Raw genomic sequence first — 15,184 nt, 5'->3', positions numbered from 1 at the left:
AGTAAGAAGCATTAAGACCTTGATTACATTTTGCCTTTTCACATTCTTATTAAATGCCTAATCAGAATTACCCAAATATCTTTGATGTCTACTTTCCCATAAAATTGACAATAAAAAGTCTACCCTGACTACTTCTATCTCAAATCATTGTGCTGAGGATTAAATGAAATAAAATGAGTGACATACTTTCCGTATTAGAGATTTCTCTAGAAAAAGTAATTATTTATTTATGTATAATTTAGCTTTTTACAAAAAGGATTTGATACAGATTTCAATCTTAGCAGATTGAACTGATGCAAATCTCCTTCAGCCCTCATATTACCTCCACCATTTTCAGTTATAAGTGCATAGAAATGTTGAATAAAATACATTAAAAATATATTCAAATATTTTTATGATTTCAAGTCCATCTCAGAATAAAAACAGCCTACCCTCAGAGTATCAACAAAGAGCAAGGAACAAAAATACAATAATAAGAGAGTGATCTTATGCCACAGTGATTTAAATAACTACATTTTGAACCTGAAGATAGAACTGTGAAATAAATCTCTTTGTAATAGCAAGATCTTGAGTTCTTACTACAACGTGAATGAAACTCAAAGCATGCTGGCTAGTCCACAGGTAGGGAGTTACCTCAATTGATTGTTCACAGTCAGTTACAAATCGAACTGCTTACTCTGCTCTCTGTCCCCTTCTCACTATTGCATTTGATTTCATTAGTTTTTTTTAAAAAAGAAAAGAAAGAAAAAGCATTATGCTAAGTGAAAAAAGCTTGAATCAAATTAACTGAGTAGCACCTAAGTGGACACATAGGTGCTACAGTAATAGGGTATTGGGCAGGTGGGAGGGGGGAGGGGGGCGGGTATATACATACATAGTGAGTGAGATGTGCACCATCTGGGGGATGGTCATGATGGAGACTCAGACTTTTGGGGGGAGGGGGGGAAATGGGCATTTATTGAAACCTTAAAATCTGTACCTCCATAATATGCCAAAATAAAAAAAAATAATTAATTAAAAAAAAAAAAAAAAAAAGCTTATATATTGAGTTCCTGGTTCTGCACAAGATGGAGTAGACTCATTTCTCCCTGCGCCTCTCTAATAAGTACCACTGAAATCTCTGGACAAAATAGAACAATCATAAGAGGACTCTGAAATGTGGAAAGAGGAGAGCAGACTGGCTAGGGAACCTTAGATCTTGAGGAATGACATGATGGTTACTTTTTATCCTTATCTTTGTCTTTCTTCCCTTTTTAAAAAAAAATATTCTGTGAATCCTGACTGGGCACTACATTAATCCGCAATATGGAATACCAAACGGGCAGACTTAAGAAAGCTCAGAGAAAACCCTGATTTCTCAGCCAAAAGACTAGGAAAGGGGTAGCCAAAGGAGACAAATTCTTTGACAAATATTTACCCCTAAGGCAGCCAAAGTGCACAGATACTACCTCTCCCCACTGCTAATACCCCCTGACTCTGTTGTGTCAGTGGAGACTGAGTGGGGAGTCTACTTCTCCTGGGGTTGGCAGGTGGGGCTTCTCACCTTCTTAACTAAAGAGTAGGGGAGGATCTCAGAGAGGGAGGAGCAGGAAAAAAGGCATTTTTTAAAAACTTGCGTAGGAAATTCCTGAGCAGATTCTTGAGCAACCAACCTGTGAAACTGGCCCAAATTATCATGCCAAAGGGTTCAAGAACAGAACTACAGTGTGAAATAACATCCAGGTTTTCAGAGTGGTATCCAAGTAGTATACTTCATAAGTGAAGTAGACTAGAATAGCACTCCAAAGGCTCTGAAAATTAAATGGTCATTGGATCCACAACCCTTAAAAGTAGGCTAGGACCTACATGCTAAACCTAAACAGGGTGACAGTTTGCTAAAATAGAAAATTTAAATAGGATACAGAATCTACTAACATAATAGCCAAAATATCCAGGATACAATTGAAAATCACTAGTCATCTTAAGAACCAATAAAATCACAACCTAGAAAGACAATCAGCAGATACTGGTGCTAAGATAACTCAGATGTTAGAATTGTCTAACAAGGATTTAATTTAATTAAATAAATAAATTTATTTTTTTGAGACAGAGTCTCACTCTGTTGCCCAGGCTAGAGTGCCATGGCGTCAGCCTAGCTCACAGCAACCTCAAACTTCCCGGCTCAAATGATCCTCCTGCCTCAGCCTCCCAAGTAGCTGGGACTACAGGCACACACCACCACACCCAACTATTTTTTTCTAATTTTTTCTATTTTTAGTAGAGATGGGACCTCACTCTTGCATAGGGCTCAGGCTGGTCTCAAACTGCTGAGCTCAAGTGAGTCTCCTGCCATGACATTCCAAAGTGCTAGGATTACAGGCAAGAGACACTGTGCCCAGCTGGATTCTATTTTATTTTATATTTATTTCAGTAGATGTAGGGGGTACAAGTGGAGTTTTGTTACATGGATATATTATATGGTAGTGTGGAGGTGAGGGGAAACTTCCTCTTTCCACTGAAAGTTTGCTGAAAGATCAACTCACAGTTAAGGCAGATTAATAAGAGGAAGAAGTTTGTTTACCGTGTGCACAGGAAGAACCACAGAGTGATTACCCGGTATCCCAGTGGGATCCAGATATTTTTATGCCCTCCTTTTAGAGGGGAGGGGAAGATGAGGAATATTGGTAATTCTGTTTAGGGGCAATAAATGGTTTCTAGAGAGGATGACTGAATGGGGGAAACAGATTGACTTGTAAATGATTCTCTTTGCAAACTAAATTAACTTTGAGAGACAGGTATTATATTTAAAATGATTTGGGCCAGGTATGATTGCATTTTTTATTTTCTTTCCTGCAATATAGTGAGATAACAGGGAGGGGAAGGAAAGTCAGTTATTTTTTTTTTTTTTTGATAGGTCTATCTGGTTATACAGATAGAGGGAAAGCCCCTTCCAAGGGCCTGTTGATCTCTAAGGGCCTTTAATTCAAAATACTCTTTGTACCAAGGAGTCATATCTTAGAGTGAAATTTCCTGAGCTCCTTCAGTGATGAAGTCTGGGCTTTTAGTGTACCCATCACCCGAACAGTGTACAAGGTACTCAAGAGGTAATTTTTCATCCCTCACTTCCCCCCCCCATCCTCCCCCTTTCTGAGTCTCCAGTGTCAATATGTCACTCTGTATGATCATGCATACCCATAGCTTAGCTCCCACTTATAAGTGAGAACATGTAGTATTTGGGTTTTTGTTTCTGAGTTACCTCACTTAGGATGATGGTAACTAAGTTCCATCCAAGTTCCATCCAAGTTTTTGCAAAAGACATTACTTTGTTCTGTTTTTATGGCTAAGCAGAATTATCTAACAAGGATTTTAAAGCAGCCATAATAAAAATATTTCAATGAGTAATGCTTAAGTTAAACACAAAATTTCGGTAAAGAAATAGGAAATATATAAAAGAGCCACATTGAAATTTTACAAGTGAAAGAATACAGTAATTTACAGTGAAATGAAAAACCTACTAGATGAACTCAGTAGCGGAATGGAGGTGCAGAAGTGAAGTCCCAAAGGGAGAGAATAAAGATAGTGGGGCTGAAGCCCAGTGTAGCCCAAACACTTGGAAACTCCTTCCTCTACCATAAGACACCAGCTGGCACTGGAAGGAAAGATCCTACTAACAACAAATGGCTCAATCTAGGGAAGAGCTGATAACTTGAGATACAATAGGCATTTAAGATATTAACTATACTATCAATAACTTTATGCCAATAAACATGTAAAAAAGATTAAAAATGAAAATTCGCATATGAAAGTATGAAGTTTGACATAAAGAGACTCAGAATAAAAACAGAACCCAGGTATGGTGGTGCATGCCTATAGTTCCACCTACTCAGGAGGCTGAGGCAGGAGGATTGCTTGAGTCCCGGAGTTTGAGACTACTCTGGGCAACATAGCCATAGATTTTGTACTTACAAATCATAAGAACTTCAATACAAATTAAGTGGGAAGATTGCAGATTGAAATCCACTGTTATTTAACTTACTCATAAAATATTTAAAAATATCTATTTATTTTATAGCTATTTTAATAAATGTATATAAATCTCTAGAAAGAGATCTGGAGGTATGAATACAGAATTGATAACAGTAGAAGCTTTGGGAGAGGACTGGAATTTTAGTGAGATTGAGAGGAACTTTTTTATATTTAAAGTTTTAATTTTTATAAGATATATGTGTGAATCACATTTAATTTGAAAAAATTAAAAACTAAATACAAAACAAATTTTGTGGAGCTTTTTCTCACCTTGTGATAAAATAAAGGAATATTGACCAGAGACTATCAATGTTGCATTTCAAGAACAAATTCTGAATATGTTTTTTAAATGGAATGCTTGCCTATTAAGGCAATAGGCTCATGCTTTGGAATGAATAGAGAAATAAGATTACAAAAAATAAGACAAAAAATCCTTTGGTCCAGACAACCTGGGCCTTATCCAAAGAGTTAATAAAAACCGTCAAAATTTGAAAGATAGAAAATCCTACCTGGATGCTTTATATAGTTTAAGCTTTTAAATCAAATATATTATGTGACGGAACATTTCCATAGGCCAGGCAGAAGAAGCCTTTGGTCTATAAAGTTTACTGTATTGGTTTTCATTTATAAAATTTATTTTGCCAATACATGAGAGGGTGACAATTTATACCTGGGATACTAAGCCCTCATTCACCAAAGTCTCATGACCAATAACTAGCTCCCCAAACATGTTCTTATTTCTGAACATAGCAGTCGATATTTAGGTGCTGAGAAACAATTAAGTGGAACACATATAATAAAGCTTAAAGGACTATCTAAAAAAGATCAATATTTTAGAATGCATCATTTGCCACAAAGAGAATAATGGAAAGATTGAAATAAATCTCTTCCAATTTGCCAGCTATTCAACTCAAAGTAAAACCTGAAGAAATGTGGTTTAGAAGAGAAACAGTGTGACTGGGAACAATCACAGTGCTGAGAATTTCCTTTTTATCTTTAGAATTAGATTATAAAATCTTACCAATTTTCATCACCTTTCCTTTTCAAACAGATCTAAGAACACAAAAATCTTAGTGTCATTCGTACAAGATCAGGAGAAAAGTTCCATGAAATTGTAATATTCATAAAGTCCTGTTTTAGTCAGATTTATCTAATTAGAAGGCTCACACACTAAAAAGTTTATGGCACACCCTTAATATGGAATAAGAATTTAAAAACACAGTAAGCCTTAAAACAAGTATAAGGAGGTATAACAGAGTTCTACTTTGTCCTTTCATTGAAAGTTCTTAACAAAATACTAACCCAAATTGGTGTCTATTGAAGGAAATCAAAATATTTCACCCCCAAATAATTACTTTTACATATTTTGAGATGGCTGTCAGAGACCCAGCAAACAGAAGTAGCCCTTCAAAGTTGTCTTTTGTGGGCAAAATTTGCATTTGTAGAGAATCTACATTGATGCAGCCAGGCCTTTCCTTGTCCAGAACTAGAAAAGATTAACTTGAGAGTCTGACACATTTAAAGATCTGAAAGAAACATTTACCATCTATTCTCTCTGTGGGCTGCTACCTGTGAAGTTTCATCAACATAACAAGACCACTTTTTCTAGCCAAATCTCATTTTCCTCCCCTCCCATGACCTGTTTTGCCAGGATCCAAGCTCAGGTTCTTTCTTTAACACAAGATGATATATAAGCTTCTATACCCCATTGGGGGTTGGGCAGTCACTTCGTGGTTCTTGTGCATGCATTAATAAATTTTGTATGCCTTTTCTCCACTTAATCTGCCTTTTGTGAGTTGGTATTTTAGTGAACCTTCACAAGGCAAAGGGAAAGTTTTCCCTTGGTCCCTATGTTATATTTTTCCACTGCTCTGAACATCATGATTAGTTTGCCTTTAGTGAGTAAACTGCCATTAAGTCTTATAAAAAATAAAATAGGTCAGGAGCAGTGGTTCGTGCCTGTAATCCCAACACTTTGGAAGACTGAGACAGGAGGATTGCTTGAGGCCAGGAGTTCAAGACCAACCCAGACAACATAGTTGGACGCTGTCTCTACCAAAAATTTAAAAATATTAGCTGGATGTGGTGGCACGCACCTTTAGGAAGCTAAGGCAGGAGGTTTGCTTGAGCCCAAGAGTTAGAGGCTGCAGTGAGCTATGATCGTGCTACTGCACTCCAGCCTGGGTAAACAAGCAAGACCCTGTCTCTAAAAAGTAAGGTGAGAGGGTAAGAGGGGGACGAGGGATCAAAAATTACCTGTCATGTACAAGGTACACTAGTCTGGTGACAGGTACACTAAAAGCCCTGACTTCAGCATTATACATCCATCCATGTAACAAAAAACACTTGTATCCCCCAAATCTATTGAAATAAAAATAATAATAATAACATAAAGTAGAAGAGCTTTATAAGCATGCCCACTTTCATTAAGAAAGAAGTGAAATGAATACATAGTAGTCTTATTAGAAATTTTTGTAATCTTCTCAATTATACTTATATTTTGGTACATAAAGAGACATTTGTTTTTTTGTTTTTTTTTTTTTGTTTGTTTTGTTTTTTTTTTGAGACAGAGTCTCGCTTTGTTGTCCAGGCTAGAGTGAGTGCCATGGCGTCAGCCTAGCTCACAGCAACCTCAAACTCCTGGGCTCGAGCGATCCTTCTGCCTCAGCCTCCCGAGTAGCTGGGACTACAGGCATGCGCCACCATGCCCGGCTAGTTTTTTATATATATATCAGTTGGCCAATTAATTTCTTTCTATTTATAGTAGAGACGGGGTCTCGCTCTTGCTCAGGCTGGTTTTGAACTCCTGACCTTGAGCAATCCGCCCGCCTCGGCCTCCCAAGAGCTAGGATTACAGGCGTGAGCCACCGCGCCCGGCCGAGACATTTGTTTTTTAATCTGAGTTCCAACTATTTTCCTATTTCAAATATTTCATGTTAACTCAAATGTCAATTTTGGTTTATACATGTTATACATCTTTTTATATTTTATCAGTTTTTTTATTCACAAATTTCATTGAAGAGAAAATTGAAAGCATTATCTCACTAAAGATAATTACAGTTGATGAATTAGTGAAAAAAGGGTTTGCATATGTGGAAAATTTTGTCTGCTGATTTTTGTCAGCAGACAAAAAAACATTTGTCTGCTCATTAAGGGCCTTTAAAACCTCCCTGTATTGTGAACCTATTGTTGCCACGGAACCAGGTTCATTTGCCCACTGCCCAAGAGGAAGCCAATACACTGAGACAGCAGTGTTTACAACAAGGAAAGAGTTTAATTCTGTGTAGCACTAAGCAGAGAGATGGGACAGGAGGAATTTCTCAAATCCTCTTCCCTGAGAATTTGGAAGACAGGGTTTTTAAGGGTAATTTGGCGGGGCAAAGGATTAGGCAGTTAGGTTTGCTAATTGGCTGGGTCCGGGCAGAACCATCAGTTCCTTGGTATGGGCCGCTGGCGTTGGTAGGTCAGCCAACCCACTGGAATGCAGGACCAGGTTCTTCGGTGGGGATCAGGAGACCAATTGAGTCAGTTCGTCGGTATGGGCTGCTGGTCTGGGTGGGTCAGCCGTTCCACTGGCATCCGGGACCTGGAAGATATCTCAGAAACTACCTCTAGGTTTTGAAAAGGTGATATATTTTTTTAATGTATTTATTTTTATTTTAGCGTATTATAGGGATACAAGTGTTAAGGTTACATATATTGCCCATGCCCCCCTTCCCCCTCGAGTAAGAGCTTCAAGTGTGTCCATCCTACAAACGTTGCACATCTTACTCGTTTGGTTGTATATACCCATCCCCTCCTCTCCCCTCCCACCCTCCCGACACCCGATAAATGTTACTCCTATATGTCCACTTAGGTGTTGATCCGTTAATACCAATTTGCTGGTGAGTACCTGTGGTGCTTTTTTTTCCATTTTTGAGATACTTCACTTAATAGAATGGGTTCCAGCTGTGTCCAGGAATATACAAGAAGTGCTATATCACCATTGTTTCTTAAAGCTGAGTAGTACTCCGTGGTATACATATACCACATTTTATTAATCCACTCATGAATTGATGGGCACTTGGGTTGTTTCCATAGCATTGCAATTGTGAATTGTGCTGCTATAAACATTTGAGTGCAGGTGTCTTTTTCATAAAGTGACTTTTGATCTTTTGGATAGATGCCCAGTAGTGGAATTGCTGGATCAAATGGTAGATCTAGAAAAGGTGATATTATCTATGGAGAAAGCTAAGAATCTTTATGACCATCCAGTATGTGACTCCAGAGTAGCAGACAGGGGAACAGTGGCTAATTATTATCATTATTTTTACCTGGGCTTGTGCCTTCTTAGCTAGGCATTTACCACAGTTCTTGCCTTGCACCCCTTTATTAGTTTGTAAGGGTGGTTTCAAACCAATACTGAAGAGCAAAATGGAGGACCAGAAAAAAGAGACATGAGTTTATTTGGGGAACATATGTGCCAGGGGTCCAATGGTGGCAGGCTGGGCAAGTCTTCGCACCACACCCAAATATAAGAAGTGATTACATAGGCAAACACAAGCAAATGTTAACTTGGGGATATGGTGTGCATCACCAGGCATGGTAGGGCAGTTTTTCATAAAAGTCAGCAAAGTCTCTGTCAAACTCTGCAGTGGGCAGTAGGGGGGGCACTTCCCTGAGACTTGCTTTGTTTTAATCCTTGTGACCTCCCTGAGTGGATTGGGGCCAGGATCTCCAATTACCCCACAATATAAATAAATAGTATGTCTTATTACATTATAATTGATGTATGAAGTTCTGAAATGGACAACATGTCCCACATTTAACCAAGTAATTATAAAATAATTAATTTAGACATTTGTAATATTATAATTTTAATGTGGATCACATAAATTGGCCTTAAAAAACCTTTCTACTGTGAAAAGCATGGTACACCTCTTAATGACTGCAACTAAAACTCAGACAAAAGAAAAACATACTGTCCCACTATTTTGAGATTCTTAAGTGATGCACATTTTTCTTATATCTTTATCTCTAGCACTGTGCCCTATGCAGATAACACAGAAGTTATCCATTATATGTTGGTCTGAATTTAGTTAATCAAAATTTTATTGGAAAAATACAAGACTAGGTCAGATATTTGTCAATAAGTTTAGAGATGCTGACTATCTGAACTCATATCAATTTATCTGCAATTATCAAGATATTTTAAGCCAGCCTAAATATATGCACATATATGTTTTCTTTATCTTATTATCCTGCATAATTTGAATACAAGAACTTTTGCAACCCTGAATTACTGATGTAATTATGGTTGTGTGCTGACCCAGCTAACTTGAGTAATGATATTGGACTTCCATTACCCTGGCATCTGTTTTGAGTTAATAAAAACAAAACTCACCATGTTTCTTGTTAGTTTGGTTTGGTTTTCTTGTTTTGTCCTTGCATACCTGCAAATCTTACCATAGGAAAATCTTAATCAGAACTGTGAAAAGTTTATGAGAAATCAATAAATACTAGTTACATTTATCAGTTTCATCACCTCATAATAGCTATTTACTTGAACTTTATCAGCCTCCTGAAAGTTGATGACAAAAGAAATGGTAGTGAAAGAATAATGACCAAGTAACACTTGAAGAAAGAGTTCAATATAAAATTTTATGCACACACACACATACACACACATGGTCAAGCTTTGGGGAAAATTCAGATTCTTACAAACTTAATTAAAATCACATACTGTGAAACAAAAATGACCTTTACAAGTAGAAAAAGATCAATCTAAATTTTGTTTCTGTTCAAGGAGTCTTGAAATACTTGATTGCATCTGAAAACCTGTGTTTTACTTATGGATTACCACATGGCAACCATCCTAAACTTAATGGTACAAATGAACAGCTACTTTGTTATGCTCATGATTATGTGGTGCAGGAATTTCCAAGACAGCTTGTCCCTGTTCCGTAATGTCTGAGGCTTCAGCTTGCAAAATAAGGCAAGGACTGAATCCATAGCTAGAGGCTGGATTTAAAAAGTTATTCATTCACAAGTCTGGTGGTTAATGCTGGCTTTTGTCTGAGACCTTAGAAGGGGCTCTTAGCCACAACACCTACATGTGGCTTCTCCATATAGCTGCTTGTGTTTCCACACTGCATGGTGTCTGAATTCCAAGAGCAAGCATCCCAAGAGAACAATGTTGAAGTTACATCGCCTTGTATGACCTTTAATGACCTATCCTCAGAAGTTATAAGACTGCTCAAATTCAAGGAAGTGGAACATAGACTCCCATCTCTTGATGGTCAATGTGTTAAAATCACTTTGTAAGAAAAGCATGCAGGACAGGAAATACTGTTTTGGCTGTTTTTGGAAAATGCAATCTGGCACAGGCAGATTGAACAGACACTTTACCAAAGAAGGAAGATACACAAATGGGCTAAAAAAACACAGGAAAAGATGATTGGCGTCATTAGTCATCAGGGAAATGCAAATGAAAACCACAATAAAATATTACTACACACCCACTAGAATGGGTTAGTTAAAAAGACAGAATATACTTAGTGTTATTATGTGAAGGCAGTGGGAATGCAAATAGTACAACCATCTTGAAAAATGGCTAGGTAGTTTCTTATGAAGTCAAAAATACCCTTACCATATAATACAGCAATTGCTCTCCAAGTTCTTAATCCAAGAAAAATGAAGACATATGTCCACACAAATATTTATACAGTTATGTGTTACTTAACAATTGGGATACATTCTGAGAAATGCATTCTTAGGCAATTTTGTTGTTGTGCGAGCTTCACAAACCTAGATGTTATAGCCTACTACACACCTAGGCTATATACTATGATCTATTGCTCCTAGACCATAAACCTATATAGCATGTTACTGTACTGAATATTGTAGGCAGTTGTAACACAATGGTAAGTATATGTGTATCTAAACATATCTAAACATAGAAAAGTTACAGTAAATATATATCATAATCTTCTTGAAGCACTATTGTATATGTGACGCATTGCAGACCAAAACATTGTTATGTGGAGCATGAGTGTATATGAACGTTTGTAGCACTCTTATCCATATTTATATATATGGAATTCTACTTAGTGATAAAAGCAAACAAATTACTAATACATGCAAAATCATGGAAAAATCTCAAAAACATCATGCTTTGCAAAAGGAACCAGACAAAAAAGAATACATACTCCATATTCCATTTATATGAAATTCTAGAAAATAAAAATAATATTAATAATGACCAAGAGCTGACCAGTGACTATCTAGACTGGGAGTGGGTGGGAGGAATATTCCCTCTTACTACCTTCTGGAAACTCAAATGTAAGTCTGTATTTTCGGTTCAGCTAATCACACACTCCCCTGCAGGAATTTGAACCTAAGGAAATGATGTGGTGATGGCAGAGTATTTGAGAATTTAGTCATGCCTGTGATGACATGCCGACAGCATCTAAGTCTACCAAAATGATGCCATTCAGTATCATATCCTGGCAGTTTCTGTAGCATGACATTGGTTGTGTCTGCACTGCTCAGGATCCCTTTGTTTTCTACTCATCTCCTGAGCTTGTTTTTTAAGCCTTCCTATTGATTCTGTTAATAACAACTACTCTTCCAATAAATTTACATTTGCCTTGAGTTACTTGGAGTCAGCTTCTATTGCCTTTAGAAAAAGAACCTGACTGAAACAGACCCCTAGGTGCTGAATAATGGAAAATTTTCTTATTATGGAACAAGAAAACTCTTCAGCAGAGAATTCAATGGGAAAATATTATTGTGTTCAATATGCTCAATGATACTATTGTTTTCAATTCATACTGGCTTACATTACAATCATATTCTAAGAGTCATGTTTCACCTTAATTTTGCAGATGATGGTAATAAATTGCCTTGGTTTTTAATCCTTCATCTATCAGGGTCTGTATTTGGGAGCCACTTAATTTTAAAATTCAGGGTCTAGCCAATATCAGCCTCCAAAATAATCTCTTCTAATGGAGGTTTTCTTACTGTCTCAGCTGATAGTTCTGTTGATCAGTTTCAAGTCACCGTTGATGCTGATGCTGCTTTTTTTTTCCAGTATCTGGCTCTTGACTATATTTTTGGCAAAACCTATTCTTTCTTAATTCACTAGATCCTTGTTGTTTTCCTATCTCTGAGCAGACATCCTAGTATTTGCTCTCTTTAAATGCGTTGGTGCTACCTCAGGCCAAACCTCCATCTCTTTGAGCATTGCCTTTTAGCAATTCTATTGATTGCCAGTCAACAGATTTCTCTAACACCATTTTCCTGCCAGAACATCCACTGGCTGCTCTCCAGTGGACATTGCTGATTACATGGGCAGGCTGCCTGCTTGCTTATCTTTCTGCCTACTGCCTGCTGGCAAATTCCCCTAACACTTGACTTGCCAGTCCAGACTGATATTATTAACTGCCAGGAACTTCTCAGACCATGTTTCCCATGGCTTGATAAAGTCTTTGGTCTTTAGGTGTTGGTCTTTAGGCCTGTTGGTGTGTCTATTCAGTTCTAATGGATGATTTGGTAAAATCATGACTTTTGTTTTCATGTACAGTGTAATTAAAATCCATTATTATTCTTATACTTGGCCTAGTTAGATTACATCAGGTTTCTTTTTTTTTTTTTTAAATTTTTTTTTTATTTTGGCATATTATGGGGGTACAGATTTTAAGGTTTCAATAAATGCCCATTTCCCCCCCTCCCCCCAAAAGTCTGAGTCTCCATCATGACCATCCCCCAGATGGTGCACATCTCACTCATTATGTATGTATATACCCGCCCCCCTCCCCCCTCCCACCTCCCCAATACCCTATTACTGTAGCACCTATGTGTCCACTTAGGTGCTACTCAGTTAATACCAGTTTGCTGGAGAATATATCTGGTGCTTGTTTTTCCATTCTTGGGATACTTCACTTAGTAGTATGGGTTCCAGCTCTAACCAGGAAAATATAAGATGTGCTATATCACCATTGTTTCTTAGAGCTGAATAGTACTCCATGGTATACATATACCACATTTTATGAATCCATTCTTGGATTGATGGGCACTTGGGCTGTTTCCACAGCCTTGCAATTATGAATTGTGCTGCTATAAACATTCGAGTGCAGGTGTCTTTTTTGTAGAGTGTCACTGGATCATTTGGGTAGATGCCCAGCAATGGGATTGCTGGATCAAATGGTAGATTCACTTGTATCGCTTTAAGGTATCTCCATATTGCTTTCCACAGAGGTTGAACTAGTTTGCAGTCCCACCAGCAGTGTAGGAGTGTTCCTCTCTCTCCGCAACCACGCCAGCATTTATTGTTTGGAGATACATCAGGTTTCTTATATTGTATCCCCTCCCTGCCGCCCATCCCTTCCCTCTCTCTTTTAAATGTAGTTAGAAAAACTTTCATCCTTATTCAAACCATCCGGTAAATTTCTGGAAACATTCTCCAAATTTGAATTTATACCAGAAGATATTCTCAGTAGAGTCTTTACAATACTGTGAATTTACTTCTTCTGTCTAAAAAGAAGTACATAACAGGCTGAATTTCAAAAGAGGGAAAGATTAAATTTTCTTGCTGTCTTACATATTTACATTTCATTTTATTTTCATTATATTTTAGATCAGATTTATTATCTGATAAGATCAATATAGTGGTAGAATATTGTTGATCAAAACACATAATATCAATATTTGGGGATAAAGTGTTTTTCTTCTATTGTCTCACAGAATAATTGCTTTTAGAGATTATCTTTTTAATGTATGTAAGTGTAGAAGCAAAAACTACCTAAAGGTTTTATCTTTACAAAATATGAAACCACTTAGATCTGGAACTCTGCCAGGTTTATAAATGCATCCATGCTGTTTATCTGGATTGGTACCTTAGAATGTTTGTCAGGGCCGATGTACAGTCTGTACATCCTAATAAAAGATAGGCAAATGTGGGAATAGGTCAGTAACTTTTTATATTTTGGATTAATATAAATACATGTTTAAAAGTATCAGAGAGAAGTTTAATTATATTCTATTTCAACGGGCATTTCCTTCTGTTTATTTGGAATTTGATTCACAAGAAAAAATATCAGACTATTATTATGTTATATATACAGTTATGATTAGCCCTTCTTTTACATAAATAATTTATCTTTTATCATTCATGTCCTAAGGAAAGACAAAAGTACAAAACCCGCTTATCCATGACTTCCTATACTAAGTACAGACTTCAAGTTTATTAATATGATACCTAATGATTCCCAATGTCCTATTAATTTGGATTAGCTCTTAATATCCCCAAACTAATAATAACCTAAGGAGATTTCTTTCAGTATACTCTTACCCCTCAAAATTACAAAACCATATCTTGACAACAGCTATGTTTACACGGGAACGAATGTATTGGGCTAGCATTCTTAGGCATCAAAATGAAGATTGTAAATAATTCTGCCATTCAAGTGTTTAGGGTATCTTCTGTCTTGTGCTGTGGTATCATGGCTGATTACACATACATGGATAGAAATACAAATTGATTTTTAAGGAATTGTTGACCTTGCCTATAATCATATTTGTGACATTTTTCTGTATGAGGATATAGTAAATTTTGGAATAAGAAATGTTTTAAATGCTTCAGTTTTCACAAGAGAGAGTTATGTTTGTCACCTGCTTATCTGGGGACCTAAAGTATTTTGCAGTAAATCATTGTTTATTTGTATTTTAAGCACACATATAACTTTTAGTTGATGTCCTTAAGGACTTGAGAAAAGTACTATTCACAAAAACCACATTGCAAAGACAGTGTAAGAGATAATTGGTTGTTCTGGGTGCTCCAGTTTAGGTCCCCAAAGGGCAATATACTTGGACTACATTAACTCAGCTCCTTGAAGAAATGCTTTTGTTTTCATAGAGAACTAGGTAAACATATTCATCTCATAATATTTCTGCATTCTCTGGTACCTTCATCTCTCTTTATTCTAAAATAGCTTCTGATCTTTGTTATCTTTTTTTTTTTTTTGCTTGATTAATTTTAATAGCCTAGAATTTTTGAAGAATTTCTAGATACAGACATCAAATATTGGGTTAGTACTCTCCTCCCTGTTTGGAAGGTTCCTTTTTTTTTTACCCTGTCTTGTCCTAAGCCCTCTAGTGCAATAATTGATTCAATGCAGTATGAGTGTTCCTTGCATAATTC

This window comes from Microcebus murinus, chromosome X (assembly GCF_040939455.1).
Source record: "Microcebus murinus isolate Inina chromosome X, M.murinus_Inina_mat1.0, whole genome shotgun sequence".
Lineage (NCBI taxonomy): Eukaryota > Metazoa > Chordata > Mammalia > Primates > Cheirogaleidae > Microcebus > Microcebus murinus.
This window is presented reverse-complemented; position numbering follows the sequence as displayed.